Source organism: Pteropus medius, unplaced genomic scaffold (genome assembly GCF_902729225.1).
Source record: "Pteropus medius unplaced genomic scaffold, Ma_sr-lr_union100, whole genome shotgun sequence".
In the NCBI taxonomy this organism is placed as follows: Eukaryota; Metazoa; Chordata; class Mammalia; order Chiroptera; family Pteropodidae; genus Pteropus; species Pteropus medius.
This window is the reverse complement of record NW_024355205.1, coordinates 1,133,027-1,150,682: the sequence shown is the minus strand read 5'-3', so window position 1 is coordinate 1,150,682 and position 17,656 is coordinate 1,133,027. Positions and strand designations below refer to the sequence as shown.

General features: G+C 42.2%; 1 pseudogene; it reads left to right on the top strand.

The window, feature by feature from the left end:
* Positions 1 to 217: 217 nt before the first annotated feature.
* LOC120599169 (uncharacterized) lies at positions 218 to 333 on the top strand (annotated as a pseudogene).
* Positions 334 to 17,656: the final 17,323 nt, after the last annotated feature.

The following is a 17,656-nucleotide window of genomic DNA, read 5'->3' as shown; positions in this document are numbered from 1 at the left end:
GACTCACAAAGAATGATAAGTAGGAAGTTAGGAGACTATGATGTTACAGAAAAATCTCTCTTGAGTATGGGTTGCACTTCTAGAGCTAAGGCACCACTTTGACTTCCTTAGCTTTAAAATTCAATAATGAGATGCAGTTCCATAGTGTAGCGGTTAGCATATCTGCTTTACACACAGAAGGTCCTGGGTTCGTGCCCCCGTGGAGCCACAGTCCATGGTCTACGGCCATGCCACCCTGAACAAACCCAATGTCTGATCTCAGAAGCTAAGCGAGGTTGGGCCTGGTTAGTACTTGGATAGGAGACCACCTAGGAAGTCCAGGTGCTGTAGGCATAAATAAATAAATAAATAAATAAATAAATAAATAAATAAATTTTAAGAAATAAAATTCAATGATGAATAAATGAACACAATTTTCTTTTGAACATTATAAAATGTTTCTTAATACTTAAGTCAAGGAATTATATAATTTTAAGAAAAACACAATTCTGGCCTAAAGGGTTGGCCCCTAAATTAATTCTTTTTATGATTACTATGTTAAAACAAAGAATTTGTTGAGTTTTTTCCCCCTCTGCTTTCTCGCTAGCACAATCCATTCCCTCAGTGATGAAATAATTAATAGAGAAATTCTATAAAAGACTTTACCTGAGTTCTTATTAAAGCTATTTATTTTTAAAATGTATTTTGTAACTGATGTTATCAGTTGTCACTAAATCAGATGACGTTCTAAAAAAAAAAAGAAAATAGTAAAAACACCAGTGAAAAAATGAAAAGCCAAAATGCTCATCATTTTAAAATGAGAAATGTTAAGACTCTCCCTAGCATTCAGTATACAGCCAGCCTGTAATCTGAGCATTGCCTTCACTCAGTGAAATATTTTCAGCAGCAACTGAAGTTAATATAGATTGGTGTCAACTACCACTTGTCAGACGATGCTAGAAAACCATGTCACTGTGAGAAATGGACCAGGAAAAATAAATAACCTCCAAAGTGGTAGGCTACAAATATTGACACACATAGCCAGGATTCTACATAAATGAGAGAAAATGTGGCACAGACTTAAACTTCAGGGCTTGCACATTTATGTATCTTAGATGATCTGCTTTTCATAAATCTGCTTAGCACTAATGACTAGAATGCATTTTTAATAAATTAATTTTGAATAGATGGTGCTCTAGAGGGAAGTTGGGCCTTGCCTTCATGTTATTAATAGTTAAAATGGAAGCATCAATTTAGGAGCACATCTGCAGCTGTTGTCACAGAGAGTCCAACCAAAATGACCCCCGCCACAGATGACCCCGATCTCGCTGCAGATTTGCATAGTCCTTAAAACTATTCAATGGGTTTTCACAGACGTTATCATTTTTGACAAATGATTCATTATGTTTAGAATATCTGTTTCAAGCTGTTTATCCTATAGTTATGACAAAAATAGTCTAATCCACGCACCTCCTTTGTGTGTGTCCCACTGTGAACCTGCAAGGCAGCTGAGTGGGGCTGTGGCGAAGCACTCTCTGTGGCTGTGTGATGGAGAACAGTTTAACTGGGACAAAGAGGATCCGGTTCACGTGCCTGCTTTATCCGACTGACCTAAAAAGAACAAAGTCTGCATCAATGCCTGTAGGTTAATCCCTAAGATCCCAAATGCTCAGACATAATGTTTACATGAATGTCAACACTTTTCTAGGTCACCAATGCCTAAAATTGGGTGATACAAGTGTGAGAAACAGTATAAGACCTGTTGGGTGGCTGAAATTTCTCCTTTACACCTTTCTAGTATTTAGGACCTAATTGGGTCTCCTGAGATCTAATTCCCTGTGGCCCAAAGGATGCAAACTCCCAGGGGGCAGGGCTATTTCTGCTTTGTTAACTCTCGAACACACAACACCTATTGCAGTGTGACACTTAGTAGGTACTCGATATATTTGTGTTCAAGGAATGATTGAATGGATGGATTCTATGGCTTCCGCAGCAAGCAAAATAGCTTCTTTGCACTTTCTTTAATACCCAGTGTCATAGTCCGTGTGTCTCCTTCTTTGCAATGACCTATCTTCTCAGACAACTTGGATGGGTGTGATAATTACCATTTGCCTTACATAAATAAGAGATAATTGTTTTCCTTATATTCACCGAACTTTCAGGGATTTCCGGGGAAATTTTTCTGCATAAACATGACGGCCTCATAATATCTCCTGCTTTGGACTGAAAATTAATGACTATTTCATAAAATATTGAGACCTAAGACTGGCACTTAAAACAAGATTATCCTCTCCTATTCCCTTAAAACAGCTCCCTCTTAGATAACTGCCAGACCTCAGTAATGTTGTGAAATAAACCTGCAAACACTCTGAGATCAGAGTGACACTGCATGCCTGACTCTCACACTGGCAGGCTGGTGGCTGGTTGGTTATAGCACCCATTAGCATGAGTTAATGAGTAAGCATTCCCTTCACTGTCACATTCCTCTCCTGTTATTAGCCCAAACCTGAACTTTAGCTTAATTGCAGAAGCCAGCCCGCCCCTGGCAGTGGAGGGCATGGTCTTCATTGTTGTGATTGCATTCAAAGTGCTAATTGGGGGGACCATGACAGATAACACGTCCCAGCACCGCAGAGAGCAGTAGGTGGGGTGCTGGGGATATGATTCAGAGATGAAAAACTGCATCTTCAAAAGCCCCAAGGATTTGATTTTCCTCATACTTGCTTGGCTGTGCACGCTAAACTAGATTTCCAAGTACGAGAGGATCTTACAGATCTAGCTTCTCACATTTTACTTTAGTCCCTCACCAGCTTTTCTCCACATAAACTCCCCCACCCCCGCAGCCCACTTGAATTTCCTACATCTCTCTTGAAGCTTCTGTTTGTCTCTCAAGATATTTTGCTTTCTTTAGCACTGGACCAACTGGAGAATTAGAAATATTTGAAAAGGAAAGACATAGGTGTTTGCACCTGCAACTCTAGCTTCTGATTTTTAAACTGTGTTAAAATTCTTTTGTATTTGCAGGGTGCTTTGATTTTGGAATATTTAGACTCTGCTCACCTTTCTGTATTTAATTTACATGGCTTTATTATTGACTGGACATCATTTCTTTATGCTCATATGTCTTTATCTTAGAAATGGATTTAATCACACCTTATGTCCACCTGCTGCCTGTAGCAATTAAGAGCTTTTGGCCACCAATGACAGTAAACAGCCCAACTGGGTTAAACAAGAAAGGAATTCTTGACTCTTATAATCGAAAAGTCCAGGGAAAGAGCTGGTTTCAGACACGCAGTGATTCAGAAGCTTAAATGTCACGGGCCCTTGTTTCTCTCCTACTCTGAGGTTAGCTGTGCTTTCCTCAGGGCTGCTTTATTCTTAATTGGGATCTCCCTGGGGGTTAGTGGATTGGGCTATATCTTCACAGGCCTTTCTCTAAGCCTTGCAACCAATGGAGAAGAGAGAAATTGCGCTTCTTAGACTTGAGTTTCACTGACCTTGGTTGGCCAGACTTGGGTCATGTGCCCATACCTGAACCAATCACTGTGGACAGGGTGCAGGTAGAATATGCTGATTGGATAATCCTAGATCACATGTTTCCCTCCCGGAGCCTGAGATGGAGTCTTCTTTATGAGAACAACAAAATGAGAGTGTTGGGTGGGTGCTTCCCCAAATAAAATTAGGGTGCTATTGCCTCAAGATGGGAAAGTGGATGCTGGGTGGCGTAAACAACGAATATCCACTAAACTGCCACACAAAAAGGAGCAATAGTTGAGATAAGTAAAGCACTTGGAATCGTTTCAATTAAAAAGCTATATGAATTTACAAAATGCAGCAAAATTTTCTTTTTTAAAATCCTGACATGGAGCAATAGAAGTAGCACATGTACGAAGTAAGTGTTATTTGGCATTTGTCTGAGTGAGAGTCTTATGATTCAATTGATATAATGTGACCAAAACTAAGTTCAAACTGAGAATATGTTTCTGCCAGATTGAGGTCTTTCTTTGCAACTTTTTATTTTCCAGCATGGGCATTGTAAGAAATAAGTTTGTTGCAATAAATTGATCAACATTACCTAGTGTTCTATTGTTCTTGCCTACTATGGACTTTGGGAAGAAGTCAATCAGAGAAGTTCTTTAGCCAGTATCATAATGAGTAATGGGAGCATTTACATGATTGCTAATGGCTGAGTTTACATGATGCCTCAAAGCATCAGTGGGGATGTTTGGCAGCAGCACATTATGACTGTGATTATCACTATAAATTAAGTTTATGTTGATATAATTAGCAGTTAAAAGCTAAAGTAATATTTATACTGATACAAGTTCTATCGAAACCATTTTAGTGCAAACAGACTGTGAATGTTGATACGGTGGGAATAATTTGATCTTGCTAGGCATATTTTTCTAGAAGTGAGATATCCTATTGGTATATAGTTGGCCAAATTGCTTTGCAGATTCAGAACCCATAACTTAGCCAGGCAATCTCCGCTGAGTGTATGTATGATCCTTCTTGGTAACACTGACCTTGAACCATCCAAGCTGGAAAAAGAGAGAAGAGGAGCCGAGATAGAAGGTGATATCTAGATAACTGGCTGTGAGTAGAGGCCTGCAATGATGAGGACAGGGTCTTGCTAGTGTGGATTATTTGTTACAAGGGTCACCAGGTAGGAGAATGAGTTGTTTCATTACAAGAACATGATCTTCCTTGAGAAACTCTGGCTGGGGCCAAGTATCACAGACATGTAGGCTTCCTTCTCTGTCTTGGGGTTAAGTGAAAGGCTGAAGGGTGTGCAGCACCTCAAGGTCACCAGCATGAGGAGGACTTTTCTCTCCCCAGAGTGGACCAGATCATTCTGACTCTAGGTCCTCAGGAACACTATCTAAGAGTGCCAAGCCATTCTGGTTTCTTCTTCACATGCTGTATGTTTTACTTGTACTGTTTCTAATTCCACGTTGATGAGATTTTCTCTACTCGAGGGATAAGAGAATGAGGTGGAGTAAGAAATACGACTTTTAAGAAGCCTTACTGCAAGTAAGTGGTTAGAGGTGGGACTCAGATCTGAGATCAGATGCCTTCAAAGCCATTCTGCCTCTGAAGTATTCATTTAATTAGCAACTATTTAGTCACCCAACACAAAATTTTGAGGACCTACCATCTGCCAGGCATTTTTCTGGGAACTTTATATACATCAGTGACCTGAACAGGTCAAGACCTCTATCCCGTGGAAAGCTAACTGTATTCCTGTCTTGGAAAGTGTTTGATCTAGTGAGGAATCCTAGAACATCCATCACATGCTTGCTCAGAGCCCTCATTCATGGGTCTGTGTAGGTGAACACCCTCTCTAGAGGCATTCATAGTGATCTTACATCTCTCTCTATCTGTCAAAACTGGAGGTTCTAGTTAGCACTTTAAATACAAAAAGGGAAGCAGTTAGTGGCTTTTACAAGTTGAGAGAAGCAGGAAATGGTGGTGGCAATGGGCTTTCAGTCTCTTCTTGGGACAAGAAAATGTGTTTATTGTGCCTCTGACAGAGAGAGAAAGAGAGAAATAACTGGCATCTCAAACACCGAATTCAATCTTGCCCCCTCCTTCTGCTTTACGTTACTAATAAAACCCCAACATTTCCTGAGGACCCGTTAGGACCTTTTGTAACAGACAAGTTATATATGTCATCTGATTTAATCTTCACAGAGGCCCTGAGGCAGTGGACACTGGTTCTTATCTTATAAGTGAAGAAACTAAGTAGCAACTGGTTAACGTGTCCACATAGATTCTAGTTGCTGAGATGTGTGTCAGACCCTGGCCTGTCACCACAGCAGAGCTGCCTTCTGTCCCTCCTCTCCAGGGCAGGGAGTACTCAGAGGAAGGAAGGGAAGCAGCTGCCCTGTCTTCTACCACCTTCCTCCCCTGTGCTCTCTTGGGAAGCAGGTGAAAAATCCTGTGGGGGGAGGCAGTTCCCCTGAAAGGGAAACAGGTAACTAGACTGTTGACCAGAAGCAAAGAGAGAGTGGAGAGGCAAAACCTGAAGGAAAGCGGTTCCCCTTTTCTGCTTTTAAAAAACTGCAGTGCTAATGGTCTCTAAAGTGATGTGGAAAAGATCCCCCCATCAAGACAGAGGGAGTTAAAAAGAACAGTTGCAGGTGTTCAAGGGGGAAGATGTCGACTCCTAATATTTTGAGGTTTATCCAAACCAGCAATATCTGAGGGAGGGAGTCAATTTTAGAGACTCTGGGTGACCCCTGGAGTGAGGGGTGTGAGGGGGTGGGAATGGTGGGAGGGCATATTCATCCTTTGAGCCCTGGGTGGGCTCTAAGGAGCTAGGAAGGAGTGGGACTTCCAGGCACCATTGTTAGCACAGCCCAGGCAATATTTGTTGAATTCCTTTTCTCCTAATTAGACCTCTTTTAAAAACAAGAGTGTTTGTAAGTGAGAAATGAGGACCTACCCAGGAGGGCAGGTAATGATGGGGGGACTCAAGTCAGGTGAAGCATGATACCCCTTTATGTTCCTCCCACTTGCCAAAAGTAAAAGTATGTTTTCTACAAGAGGATTAGAATTTTCTGGAAGACTATAGAAAGCCCCAGTTGTATGGACTATCAGCTTATGTTATTTCTCTCCTGGACTACTCGGTCCTCCCTAAAACTCAAACTCTGCCTCCACCTTTCTTATTGCCAAAGGCACACCTGTGCTTCTCTGTGGTCAGAAGAGTTCTGGGCTGAAATGGAAGAGCTGGGTACCACCCTCACTCTGCCACCAACAAGCTGTGGACAGGCCACCTCATGCTTCTAGACCAGATGGGCTCTCCCCAAAGTCTGATATCTTTAGTCTAATGGCCATGGTGTTAAATGACACATGCTCTTGTGCCATCACAGGCGCACACACTCACACACACCAACAAACACACGCTTCTTTTTAGTGGCTAAGGAAGTGGACAAACTTATTTTCAAGGTGAAAAATAAAGGGTCAGACCATTCTTTTCTTAAAGTCTGCTCAGGCTGTCCTTTCTTTGAGCACCTCTGTGGCAATGAAGGAGGAGCAGGCCAGGGCTTGTTAGCTGGGGAGTGTGGTGTTCAGGTGTCTGGACCTGAAGTCCTGCTCTACCCTCTACAATCTGTGTGTCTTTGGACAAGCCACGCAGTCTCTCGGGGCTTTGGGGTCCCTCTCGGTGAAAGTGGGGAGTAGCAGTTCCTGGCTCACAAGGCTTTGGTAGGATTAATTGTGTTAACACATAAGATGCTTCTAGAATAGGATCCAGCACCTAACTGTAGAAAAAAGTATGTGTTAGCTATTATTACCTCACAAGCCATCTTTGGGTCAGCCTCTGGATTTGTTTCCACTAGAATTTCTTCTCTTCTCATCTCCACTCTCAGTCCTGCCAAGTTAGGCTAAGAAATCTTACTAACAACTATCTGGAAAGTCCTAGCAAAAGTCTGTTTTCCAGCTCTGCATTAGTAAAGTCACAGTTTTTAGTTTCAAAAACAAAAATAGCCAATCTAAACCTCCCCCGAAATCACTTGGAAATACAGACATTAACGTCATGTTCTCTGGTGCTGAAGGTACTTTGTGGCTTGAGCCTGAGCCCGCCTTCCCAACAGTGACCACAGAAGAAGATGGTATTGACTGACAGGAGCTTCAAATGGAGAAGCTTACACTAATGGTGGCCTTGCTGTTAGAGTGTGGCCCCGTCAACAGAACTGGAAGACATTAGCTCACCCCAGAAAACCTCTTGAGAAAGTGCCTGGGATAGGCACCATCTGCTGCAACTTTGTCATTTAGATAATCAATCGGTCAATTCATTAGGGCTGAGCCACAAAGAGAGCTTGGCTTTGGTATTTGGGAAGAGGAAATGTGCCCAGTGGTTCCTTTGCAGGTTACATTTATACTCCTTGACTGTCATTTGCTATTATTTCTAGAAAAATATATATATATATTGATTGTCAAGTCTTCTTTTGATGGTGTTTTTCTTTACCTTACAAATAAATCAGGTTTGATCCTAGGCCTACTTACAGACGCACACACACACACACCCCAAAATAAACCCCTTTCACCCTCCAACAAATTATTTACATACTAAGGTCCTGTGTTCCAGCAAAGCTTCAGTTTATTTTAATGGACAAATAATAAATCCTTCCAAAGAGAGTATTTAGAATGGAAATGCTGATGGGTCCTTTAATTGTGACATGCTGCTAGGCACTGCTTTGACACAGAGAGATAAGGTGCCTGGGGGATTGGATGCCATGCATCAGGATGACGGGATTGGAAGGGGTTGCTGAGCTCAGACGCTGTGCCTGGGCCCAGGGGTCTCACATTAGTGCTGTAATCAGCAGCGCAAAGCATGTGTCCTGGGCTCCTCAGAAACAACATGTTGTAAAACTTGTTTTAGAGGCACTGGCATTGTCATGGTGTTTATGGCTTGTTCTCTGACTGATTCCCTGCCTCCCCAGGTGGGTTCTTAGTCTTTGTTTGACTCTGAGGCACACTGTTAATATTGCTGTTTAGCATCAGAGGATGTTAGAGGTGGGAGGAATCTCAAAGGTCATCTAATTTCTAAAAGCCTGACCACAGGCTTGGGGACTAGGGGTCAAAAGGAACAACACAGCAACTTTGATTTCTCTGACTCTTGTCTCCTTCGCTCATGTAAGATCACCAACAGTCTCACTCAGGGCTTCCTCATCTAGCACCTGCCATTTTCTTTCTCTCCAGTCGCCTCCACTTGGTGACAGTTTCTGCTCCCACAGTTGCCTGAAGATTGCCCTCCTGCCACTGTCCCATACTCTCTGACAAATGCCCGCATCACCTGATGCTCCCAGAGGTCCGTGGCATGGGAGGCCAGGGTGGAATCTCTTTCCTCTCTACCTTTTCCTGTCACCTGGGAACACGGATCACAGGGTGTGTGTCCTGTTCATCTTCACAGGAATAGCTCCCTCTACTTAACTCACGACTGTGAGTTAACTAACAGAGCTACTGACTTAACTACCTAACTGCCATAGCTATGTGAGGCGGGCCGAGCACTAGCCTGCTAGCATACTGACACGAGTCTCAATCCCTTGGGCACCTGCCAAACTCCTTCCTCCTCTTTAGCTCAAAACAAAACCTATGCAAGTTAGAATCTGCAAATCGAATCGTTTTGGACATGCCCACCAGTAATTAGACGTGTTACACTTTCTGCTTATGTTTGAAATCGCATTCCTTGAAACATCAATAAGGAGTCCAAGGCCCAGAGGCTGAAATGTAATCTTAAGTATCAGGAACATCAATTCCCCCCCCTCCACTGGTCTCAATATCCCTTTCCCCAGGGCTTTGGTGGCCTGCAGTACAGCAGATGAGCATTAGACACCTGTGCCACTTGCTGGGTTTGGATCTTAGGGCTTTGAGTGTGGAATCTCTCTTGCTCCTCTGTCAAGATGGAGCTCAGTGGACAGCTCACACAAGCTCTCTGACTCCTTCTTGCATGCGAAGGAAGGGGCGCCTGACACCTCTGAACTCTCTGAGGATCGGCTATTGGATTCTTGCCAGATTCTGATTAATCCATAAACAGGAAAACATACCACAACTAATGAAGAAGAAGAGAGATTGTCCCAGAAGACACTTGCTGTCTAACAGAAGTACTGATGCCAGGTGGACATAGCAAATGGGGTGAACTGAACTGGGGGTTTGGGTTGAGGAGAATGGCAGATCGATATGGCATCACATTCCAGTACCACCACTCACGAGGAGAATGGTCTTAGGCAGGTCACTTCTCTGAGTGTTAGTTTTGTCACCTGTAAAATGGAGATAATACCTCTGCTCCAGGGTCATACCAGAAATCAGGGGTAAGTACATCCCTGTTCGCAATAGCATTATTTACAATAGACAAAAAGTAGAAGCAACCCAAATGTCCACTGAGAGATGAGTACATAAACAAAATGTGGTATATCTACACAATGAAATATTGTTCAGCCTCAAAAAGGAAGGTCATCGTGCCACATGCTACAACATGGAGAACATTATGCTGAGCAAAATAAGCCAGATACAAAGGGACGAATACCGTATGAGTCCACTTATCTGAGGTCCCTAGAGTAGTCAAATCAATAGAGACAGAAAGCAGAATGGCAATTGCCAGGGGTTAAGAAGGTGAAGGAATGGGGAGTTATTGTTTCATGGTACAGAATTTCAGTTTGGGAAGATGAAAAGAGTCCTGGAGATAGATGATGTGAATGTACTTAATGCCACCAAACTGTATACTTAAAAATAGTATATTTTATGTTATGTGCATTCTTCCACAAAAAAGGTAGGTAGCACACTAGCATAGTGTCTAGCACATGGGCAGATGCTCAGCAGATGGTTGCTAATTTCATCATCGAGAGAGTGAATGCTTATGTCCAGCTCATTGTGACTCAGCTGGGACAATTTATACCCCATTCTGTGTTGCATTTTCTCCCTTTACAACAGATCACTGACATGCCTCCTTTCTTTCCTTTGCGAGATCCAAAGAAGATTGTTGGCTATTTAGGGGATATTTAATGTAATAGTAATAGTAATGGTAATGGAGCTAAGATAAATGAAGAGCTTTCTCAATCTGCTCTTTGGAAAGAGAATTTTCTGTCCCCCTCCCGCCCACACCAAGCTGGATATCCTGGCTTTATTCAGACAAGTAGGCGGAAGGTAACGTCTGAGCATCCATGAGAACCACTTGTTTAGTCTCCGCTTGAAATCCTCTGCCACTCCTCTGCCCATTGAGGCCTTTTACTCACAGAAAGTCCCCGCAAAGCAAGAAAACAGATTTTCTTCTGTCCTAAAAAATGTAGCCCAGCCTGATCCTCCCTCGAAATGGTCACTAAGAAAGCAAAATGTGTCTAATTCTAACAGAGCCCCGATTCATTGCTTCCAGAGCCTGTAGTGTTTTATACTCACTCTGCAAGCATAATCAAGGGAGTGATTCTGAACCTTGTTAATCAGAAAGGGCCCTTTAAAAATGTCATGCTGTCAATATAAAACTTTGCTAAATTGCATTATAAATGCCAGATTCAGTCAACTAACACATTTAACACCGTTTCTTAAGTACAGTTTAGATTTTATCCGTGCCAGGGAGAATGAGAAAAATACCTCAGAGAGCCAGAGCCCCGGATCCATTGTGCTAAGCTCACTGCCCCCAGAGAAGGATTATAAATATTTTGTTCCAAATCCAAGCCACACTTCTTCTTGCACTACTGTCAATGAGGTGTCCCTCCAAAGTTGTTGGCTTTAGAATTGGGTGATTCTCATAGTTAAGAAGGTTAGAAGGGACGAGTGTCTTAGACCTGTTTTTCAATCAGCAGAGAATTCCTATAACTGTTGTCTCACACCAGAAAAGGAAGATTTCCAGAGCTGAGCATTGTGTGCACACCTGCCACGGAAGAGAAAAGCCTCATCGTTGACATCTGTATGGTCCACGATAGCCTTCTCCGCTGAAACCACCTCATTTGAGGGAGGATTCATTGTCAGAACTCACCCCTGTTTTCTCCTCCCCTCCTACCAAATAAAGCTGTTTGACTAATCTGATGGTGTCTTTTTCCTGTGATCCTCTTCAGAATTAGGGTGGTTTAACTGGAAACTTTGAGCTCTAAGTTTGACTAAACAGCACAAAAGAAAACACATCAAGAATCTGGAAATGGTCATCAAACATTATGATTTCTGATTAAAAAAAAACAACAACAAAAACCTTAGCTCAGGATAACTAGATGACTTCTTATCCGTGGCACGCAATGAAGCTTATTTCAAGATAAAAGGTTCTAAGCATATATATGGCAGTAATACTTTGTAATATTAAACAATTTCTCCCTTTTCCCCCTGCCACTTCTCCCTTTTACCCATTTCTTTCCTTCTATCTAGACCATTCCACACTCATCTCAAGAAGATATGACATAGGTAAAGCTTGAAGTATTTTCTAGATTTTGAATTTCAAAAGTCTTGCCCTCAGAAGAAATGCGAAGACTTTATATGCGCTATAATATAGCTAGCATTTACATGCTTTCAATGGTGCATCACACATAGGAAACTTTCTATGTGTGATGCGCCATTGAAAGCATGTTTTTATCTCTTAATTTTCATTACAACTCAGTAAAATCGGTATTATTATCATCCCTACTTTACAGATGAGAAAAGCAAGGTACAGAGAAATGGAGTAGTTTGCCTCAAATGGCACCTCTGGTGCTATAGGCTGAATGTTTGTGCCTCCACCTTCCAAATTCATATGTTGAAATACTAATCCCTAAGGTGTTGGTACTAGAGGTGATTAGGTCATGAGAGTAGAGCCCTCTTGAATGGGGTTATTGTCCTTATAAAAGACTTCTAAGAGAGATCTCTCACTCTTTCTGCCATGTGAGGTTACAGCAAAAAGATGACCATCTAGGAAATAAGCCTTCACCAGACACCGAAATCTGCAGGCACCATAATCTTGGACTTCCCAGCCTCTAGAACTATGAGAGATAAGTGTTGGTTGTTTATAAGCCATCCAGTCTATTTTGTGATAGCAGCCTGAATGGACTGAGACACATGGCAAGTAGCAGAGCTGACTCACCAATCCAGTAGTGTGTTTCCAGAGCTCACATTTCTAACCACTGCACCTATATGCTCATTCCTGTGTAGGAAGTTCACTGGAAAACATACTCAGTATTACCATCTGTGAAAAGGAAGGGACTTCAGCAGAACTGGAAGAAAAAGTTGGCCTGCGAGGCAGTCTCAGTGAAGGCCTCAGCTAACCATGGAAAGAGTTCTGAAGGCAGAGCAGCTCTTCAACATTATCCTGAATTGGGGTAAGATGTTCATGTCTTTATACTCCTGTATCAACCAGTCACTGGATGAGGGCTGCCCTGAGAAGGGGCATGGCTTCGGGTTGAAGCCACTCTCTTCAGCTGAGGCAATTCCCACAAGAGTTCCCACCTGAGGGCTGTCTGTCTGCAGCGCTCTCAGTAGCTATGGGTGAATCCTTCAGCCCTGAAGAGGACCTGGGTGGCACATCACGGTGTCCACTACATAAAGAAAGATACCCAGAAGGAGTGTAATTGATTGCTAGCTCTGGCCTCATCCCACAAGGGAGCTCTGAGTGTAAATTTTGTCTCAAAATAAGAGAGCTGGGCTTTTATACTCCTTCACCCATCGGTCTTTGGCTAAAGACTACCCTGGGAGTGGGAGGTTTGAATATAAACTCCCAGACACTTCAGGCTCTGCATGTGCGTGGGTGAAGGCAAAGCAGCTCCAACAGCCCCAGGGCGGGGCTCAGAAGAGAGCGGCAAGTGCAGGGCATTAAATACAGAGCCAGGGTATGAGCCCAAAGGAACAGTTGAAGGATCGTTGTGATTTCGGCAGTGGTCCCCAACCTTTTTGGCACAAGGTACTCCTATGAGAATCTAATGCTCGATGATCTGAGGTGGAGCTGAGGTGGTGATGCTAGTGCTGGGGAGCGGCTGCAATTACAGATGAAGCTTTCGCTCGCTAGCCCATCATTCACCTTCTTCTGTGTGACTCAGTTCCTGAAAGGCCAAGGACTGGTACTTTTCTGCAACCTGGGGGTGGGGGACTCCTGACTTATGGCATCCACTACAGCTTCTATAGATCTGAAAGGATTAGCCAGGCTGGAGGTAAGCGTGAGCCAGAAAGGATACCGAGTCACTCAAAAAAGGCCCTGCATCTGCTAAGAGAGCCCTGAGCCTCAAGTAAGCCTGACGGACAGGAAAGGGAATCTGAGTCATCCCCTCAGGGATGCCTGGCAGGTAAGGTGGACTCCAGAGCAGAGAGAGCCATGAGGAGTGTCTAGATAGGACAGTTGGCAGTCTCTTGGAGTGAGAGCAGCAAAGGAACCACAGGGACCTGGGGGGTGCGGGGAGGTAGCTGGAGTGTTCCAGAGTTCTAAGTGTTGCAGGAGCAGTAGAACAACCTTGTAAATGGGGAAAGACAGAACAACAGAGTAACAGGGGAGGGCGCAGCCGTCTGCGTGGATTGAGATCTGGGGCCTGGGCCAGTCAGTGGGCATCTCGAGTGGATACCAATGTGAATCCAGAGCAATGGAGACCCATACCCTGCCTGGTATCTTGGTGGGAGAACATTGTCACCCTGGAATTTACATACAGCCTCAAGAAAAATGGGGGACCCTGAACTGACCGAGAATATGTTCCAAGTACCTGGACAGATGAGTTTCACAATAGAAATGGAGTTAAAGGAAATGAAAGAAAATTAAATTTCTTATCTACATGCATTTATGCACTGTTTGTTGCCACGTGTAATAACTATGAATGAGGTCTTTCAGACACATCTGAATTACATAGGGATGCTTCGGACGACAGGTGTTTGTAATGTCTGTTTTAGCTCAGCATAATTACTGTTTTGTTGAATTATTGTCTTCCTGACATACACCATGCAAGGACTAAATCAACTGACCAAGGGGTGGGAGATTACTCAAGTTAAACATAGGCCCTAAGGGAGAAACTATACTTTATGACAACGCTGTGATTATGTGTCTGCAGTTTTGACATCATAACACATTTGCCCAACACAAAACTGTGCGTACAAAACACACACACACCACTTCTGGGCTGTGTTTTTTTTTCCTCCTTCATGCTACAGTGAACTAGAAGAACAAAAAAGCTAAAGAATATATGCCAGCTTAGCACTGTGAGTGTGTGTGTGTGTGTGTGTGTGTGTGTGTGTGTGTTGTGTGTGTGTCTGTATTGATGATATTGAAGAGAGAGAGAAATTATGTGTATCACACATGCATTTAAAGCTCAACACTTTACCCAGAGGAGGTCTCTAGGCTACAGAAGTTCCCGCCCCAGACTTTTTCAACCTGTCTATTTCAGAAGCACCTTCACATGGAGAGTTCGCCTAAAGGGAGAACAAATGAAAAATTGGAGCTGCTTTCTTGGGAAAATGAACAAGAGAGAGTGACATTTTGGAGCAACTGGTCGTAAATGGACTATAAAAGTAAATTTTATTCTTAGAGTCAAATGGGTGCTTTTTGTATTTTAACTTCAATATTGATTTTGTTTCCCCACAGACAGGGCTGAAGAAATTCACTCAGTCATTTCCAGGTTATTGTGTGTATTATTGTGTGTGTGTATTGTGATGTGACGATTTGGGAAAGAATATAAAGATAAGTTTTAATTTAACTTAACTGCCCAGAAAAGACAATGATTAATATCTTTGGTTTTCAACTCCCTTTGATCTTGAAATAATGACTTCCCCCTTCTAACCTGAATGCTTTTTTATCACCCTTGTCAAACCATTTCAAAAGAGTGTCCCACTCCCCCAAACTAGTGACTGTGACATCACCCATCACCTGTATACTTCTGCTTCTTCGTGCTCATGTGTTCATTCTTTTCCTGGCAGATGAGTGACAAGACAGACTGCTCCCGACATGCATAAGCAGAAAGATATTGGTGTGCTTCCATCATTTTACCACCAATATCCCTTCCACTTCTCCAGAAAATACAAACAAGGTGTATAGGTCACCTACAGGGGACCCTGGCATTCTTTTTGGCTGCTTGAAAGATATCTTCAGTAACATATGAAAGGAGAGTGGGAACTCGGACATTCTCAAGATGGAAGGGTAGTGCTTGCCCTAAGCAAAACTAGGAAGTAGGGGAAGTTTGTCTTCTTCCTCAGCATCACCACTTATGAACATCGGTGTACTCCTTTTAAACCCTTTAAGCAAGTCTTGCATAGCCCTAAACCCAGGGCCTAATATTTTCTAGAATCTTCCAGAAGAGTGATCAGATTAACTCATTTATCCTGAGAATTTAATGCATTTGAAGTTCAAAGAAAAAAACTCTTGAAAGATATTTTCTCATTATGTCTTCAAGGACCTTGTTGTAAGGCTATATTCTGAGGTTCTAGGTGGATATGAGTTTAGGATGAGTTAGGGGAAGAGGGGGACACTATTCAACTGACTATAAGACTAAAACCTGAAAATAAACATTAAGGAGAATCCAAAAAGTTACTTTCATTCCATCTCTTGTCCCTACTTCATTCATCTGTATCTTAGTCAACTAGTTCTACTTCTCCTTCCCCATGAGAAGATGTGGCTGACCCACAGCTGCCAAAAATCATGCATAACCCTCCCCCCTAAAAATGAAACCAGAAATCTATAGACCCCAATTCCAAATTTTTGAGAGAGAGAATCTTCTTGGCATAACTTGGATCATGGATCCACAGCAGGCTGATAAATTTTGACCCGAGGAATAGAGTCAAGGCTGTAATATAGCTTTGGAACAAAGGCAATTAATTCCCTGGGTTGGCTTATGGACTGAAGGAATGCCCTGAACAGTGCCTAATACATAGAGAATTAGTTACATTATGATATAGCCATACGAAGGAAGACCATAGAACTATTAAAAATTATGTTTTAGAGCACATGCTACTGATGAGGTACCTTACTGATAATTAAGTGAGAAAAGCAAGTTATAAAATATATATGTATAATATTGTACTCGTGTTATTAATAAATACATACAGACACACACACGTAGAGTTAAGGCTAGAACAATATACACCAAAATATTTACAATACTATTACTAGATGATAGATTATGTGTGGGTTTTTTTCTTTTTCTTTTTCAATAATTTACTTTTAAATTGTTTAACATTTTATTAAGTATGCTTGAAGAATAATTTCTAATAAAAATAATGACTTAATAGTATAATTTAAGAAATAAATGGAAAGCAAATTGGGGATAATAAGCCTAGGAGACATGTATTGGATATTGCCCAATACACAGAAAAAGAATCCTCTTTTCTCGACTTTCACTGGCACCATCACCTGTAAACTCTGGATTCAAAGAGGCAGCCATATTCTTCCACATGGGCCAGAGAGGCAGGCAAGTCAATCTGTAGAGAGGAGAGAAAATAATGAAGCTAGTATCAAAACAGGGACAGAGACAACAAACACGGAGGCTCTGGGCAGCTCTTCAGTCTGATTTAAATCCTCTCCAAGATCTGTTGACTTTTCTGCTCTTGGATTTGTTCTGATGCTTCTTTATATTTATACTAAATGTCTTTTGTGTTTAAACTAGCTTGAGACGATTTCTGTTGCTTGTGAATAAAAAGTTTGACCAACACAAGATCCTTCAGAGCTTCCCCAAATTATAATTTACAAGTGACCATGAATAGATATGCCTACTTCTAAGAAGAGTTCAGTGAGTAAGAATCTTCAGATCTGAGACTCAGCCTTCTGAATAAAGCTATAACCTTGGGTGCCTCAGGTGCAAGCTGATGAATAAGGCAAAAGTAATAAAAGTAAGAGATCGATGAGAAAGAAGAGATGAGCGGGAAGCATATCAAAGAGAAAGCCAGGGGAGGGGGGACAAGGAGTGCCACATGATGAGAGTTCTGGAATCTAGCATGCCAGCAGAAGTTACTTCAGAATGTCCCTCAGCCCTGACCTTTGGTAATCTTCACTTCACAGTTCCATGAACAGTCAACTTACCTTTTACAAAGGTCAAATGATTTTCAGTTGAGTTTTTACTGACATGGTCTTTCACGAACATCAAGAAGGCCAGCATATCATCCAACCTCTTTGTGTCTAAGTTCCTACTAATGGCCAGAGAACATCTGATGGCCCGAAATAATAGAGCTCTGGGAGAGATCTTTCTTTCTTTCTTTCTTTCTTTCTTTCTTTCTTTCTTTCTTTCTTTCTTTCTTTCTTTCTTTCTTTCTTTCTGCA